Raw genomic sequence first — 4,421 nt, 5'->3', positions numbered from 1 at the left:
ACCCTCACACTTCTTTGATACATCAATTTAACTTACCACCCCATCATAAGCCCAGTGCCTAGTTGTACCTTGATACCATAGACACACGCAAATCACGTCATTGGAGCAGCAGCTTGTTTTAGCTTCCTTTCTTCTTGCTCTTAACCATGACCAAAATACTCGACTCCTGATATCTGGACGCTGTATACAACTCCTTAGAGTGTGGAGGGCCTTTCTCCTTCCACTCAATTCCTATTTTGCACCTTGGTGATACGAGTTTAATTACCATACACGAACTGCTCACTTTACCCAATGTAGCCATGCCTTCTCTTATAAATATACTGAGATACTTCCGTTCATTTCAGTAACCCCACGTGGTCATTTTGAGTAATACATGATACCACATGTAATTAATAATACATAATAAATCTGTTAATAATCACCATCTTCTTACAGGGGAAACGAATATCGTCAATTTTTAAGATCATCTTCCCTAACTGTGTAGCGAGACAGATCTGCTGTTTCTTTGCCAATTAAATGTCCTCGATTACATTTGTTTACACATATCTAGGAAAAAATCTTATCACACAAACAATACCAAATGTTGTACCATTACCTTACACATCTAATATACAAAATCTATTTCTACACTTAATTTTCTCAGTTACCTACCATTGGTATCTTTGCCCATACAATCAATTCCTAAATGTGGGTTATTCTCCACAGCCTGTTGTGCTTTAACACTAGCTACAGTTTCAATTGGACGTAGACCTGAATTTTCAGCCAGAGCCAAAGGAATTTATTCTAGAGCATCAGCAAAAGCTCTCATAGCATATTGCTTCCAATTGTGGAATCTAGAGAGAAGACAAGAGAGGAGAGAAGATAGAGAGACAGAGAGAGAGAGAGAGAGAGAGACCGAGAGAGACAGAGAGAGAGAGAGAGACAGAGAGAGGGAGGAGACAGAGAGACAGAGAGAGACAGAAGACGGAGACAGAGAGAGACAGAGAGAAACAGAGAGAGAGAGTACTTGATGTATGATGAGTATGTTACTGACCTTATCAGCCTCAGCTGCTACAGCCAGTGAACAAGCCATGTCAGCTGCCACCTCCGTAAACTATCCTACTATCTCTACTAAGTTTCTAATAAACGCAGAGAGCATCATGAAGACTTCTCTAGCTTTTCTATATCTATAATATGTAAAGATACCAACACACTATACAGTAAATGACAACACAAGTAGCAGTAGACTAGGTCTAAAATTAACTAACTAACTCACCATTTTATTTCCTCCTCTAATGAAGATAGTAAACAGCACGTGAGTTCTTACATTCTTCAATCACCAACATACCGATCTTTTGTTGTACCAAATGACATCTCTCGTACCAATCCTGCGTAACCAAGTTTTCTCAGGGGTAAGCTCCGAGAACTGGGCACAATATACGCCCACCAGTAGCCTATAGCAATTAACGTAGAAGAGAAATAATACACAATTATTTTTAATAATTTTATGTTACCTCTATTCAGGTCCTCCGACCAAACGTACAGCTGGTAACTCATTAGTCAGTAACAAATGATTTGCGTTCATCATCAAAATCCCCATTGACAAATAGCTAAGTTAGCACCAGTATCTTTGACCTGTGTGTTACCAATATTAATAGTATTTACATAAATAAGTAAACATTAGGACCTGTTCACATCTCTGTGAATTTTTTCAACTCATATTCTCTTAGTTTATGGTAATCCTCAACAGATGTCACGTGTAGACATATTTCGGCTTTGGTTTTTGGAGGCTCAAAAGGACATGTCAAGATAGCTATTTTTGCATCAGTAATACACTTGAAAAGAGAAAGAGGTAGATATTATATCGTTCTCAGTAGTCTCACTAACTTTTGGCATTTGTGGATGACTCATGTCTTTGTCAACTATGACACCTTTTACTAACATTGTTATCTTCAAGTTTCCCCGCAACTTTTCCCGTCACTTTAATCAGTTCAAAATCAACATCCTTTCTGTTCTGCCAAGTCAGCAACTGACATAACAGCATCCACAGCAATCTCCGCCATTTTCCCTTGACATCTATTGACACTATAACAAGAGATAAATACAGACTTAATTCTTAACAAAACTATATCAATACAACAACTAAGGATTAACAGCACAAGAATCTTGTTCCAAATCTATCTTTTCTAACAATCATTTTCTCTCTCCTTAAGAGGCAAGAGGGACCTTTTTTTGTCAGAGAAGTTGAGATATCAAATGGAAAGATTTGATATAGCATGATGTCTGACCAGAAGTAGGTATAGATATGATTGTATATAAACCTATCCTGGAATTCTTTCCATGCAACTATGGGATAATTTTACAAACAATAGTACTATTAGGGAGCAACCTAATGTTTCAATGTACTAAAACTATATCATTATGTAGTCTTTTACATTTTTGATCCTAATGAAGTCATTGCTGTTTGTATAGTGGTTCTCTGTCCTCGTTAGACGTGGGAAACTCTCGCTGATCTCATCAATCTCTGCAAGGCAATATGAGCTGCCATTTCATAGCCATCAGCAATTCGTATTGGATGAATACCGCGATCTAATAATTGCTCTGCTTGTTCAAGTAGAGCTCCAGCAGAACTAAATTTATATATTATTCCATTACAATAAATTCATTCAGCTGCCCATCTCATCTATCCATTCCATCCGTATCACATATATGCCTTACCTACAAACAGAGGTAGTACCATCTCCAATTTCATCATCTGACTTTTGGAAAGTTCCACAAGAAGTTTAGCTATCTGATGTTCAACATCCATTGTTGTAGTAAAATAGTAGCTCCATCGTTTGTAATAGTAACATCACCATCAGGTCCTACTAACATCTTATCCATCCCTATTAATTAGAAGATAATGAAAAACACCCTATTACAGGGTTTAATACCAACCATTGGGACTAAAGACGTCTTCAGAATATTGGATAAGCTTCTAGCAGCTGATATATAAGACTATATACAAAAGGTAATGTATTTGGGTGTCATAATGACGTAATCATCTTTACTTTATGAGCTTCTATTCCATGGAGTCTTTTCTTGGTACTCTGGTCCTTAATACATAATAAATGGGACGTCCAAACTCATCACAAGCTAGAGTAGGTCTATCACTCAGCTTCTGTTCACTATACCATGTGGGTCTCTGCACACAATTGCGCGTGCGCAGTAGAGGAGCAATGTACATAATTTTTATTATTAATAATAAGTTAATAACTATTATTATAATAAAATTTGCATAAAGATGGCTTCCACAAAGAACAGATTATATTTAGGTTTGGATTTCAGCCACAACAGGTAATTATTCTTATTTTAATTCTTATTTTTTATGTTTTGTTTTTTTGTAATTTTAAACTTCATTACAATGACTAACAATTATGAATGATATTACTCTCTGTGTCACACCTCCTTTAGCTCAAACCAGTGGTTGTGGATGAATCATTGACTTGTTAAGTAAAATACGATGAGTGTAGTGTTGTGTTTGATAGAGACCTCCAATACAAGTGAGTTCATAGCTAAAATATTATCAAACTAATACCTTAAATCACTGAAAAAGCAATTACAAGGTATTTACAATGTAATTAGTTGTTTTCTGAAGCTATCATGGGGAAAACAATATGATCACGTGTATTAATAACCAATTAATATTATGTGGGAATGCTGAAATCTGGTAATGTTTGAGGGTGCTTACAATAACAAAATGATTCAGCCATTCACACTGAATTATAATTGCCTAATTAATACAGACCTAGTACTGGTCACTGCCTAATGCCGGTATTGATTATATACGCACTGTAATAGCAAACTGAGTCAGCCATTATTGGACATATAAAAGGATTGATATCTAATATAAGCACAATTCCTAAACACTCGTATTCTCTGGTATATTACAAGCTATTCTTGTGCTCGTATGAAGCTTTCTTGGATATCTTTGTTTTTGGTCTTCCTTTTCTTACTGCAAAACTTGTTGATGTTGCACTCTCTTCATCTGATGTTCTTGGGTGGATAGCTACAATTGATAACAATTGTCATTTTCCCAATGAAATGGGTGTAATCATTTCAAAAGATTCTTTGACATGGATATTTTTCGTCATTTCTGCTCTGATAACAGGTTTCTTTGAATAGTATTTTGGTTGTTCTTGTTTTTTAGGAAATGAAGAGTACAGCCAGTTGATTTGTCTAAATTGAAAGTACTTCTTGAAATATCCATCATTGCTGCTTTATTGATCCAGTCAGTAAAATCAAAGTTACTATTAAGAGACTGTCTGGCTGGTTATCTTATGTTTGGTATTGTGATAGCACATATTCTTTGGCAGTTTTGTAACAGTAGCCTTTATTGATATTCACTTTCAGCAAAGGAACCAGTGTATTCATATAATAGTTATCTTCCTTGTTACAAATTT

At 35.7% G+C, this 4,421-nt stretch overlaps 1 pseudogene; it reads right to left on the bottom strand.

Moving 5' to 3' along the window:
* Window positions 1-433: 433 nt before the first annotated feature.
* On the bottom strand, window positions 434-3,205 carry LOC121391991 (annotated as a pseudogene).
* Window positions 3,206-4,421: the final 1,216 nt, after the last annotated feature.

This window comes from Gigantopelta aegis, unplaced genomic scaffold, assembly GCF_016097555.1.
Source record: "Gigantopelta aegis isolate Gae_Host unplaced genomic scaffold, Gae_host_genome ctg3223_pilon_pilon, whole genome shotgun sequence".
Lineage (NCBI taxonomy): Eukaryota > Metazoa > Mollusca > Gastropoda > Neomphalida > Peltospiridae > Gigantopelta > Gigantopelta aegis.
This window is presented reverse-complemented; position numbering and strand designations above follow the sequence as displayed.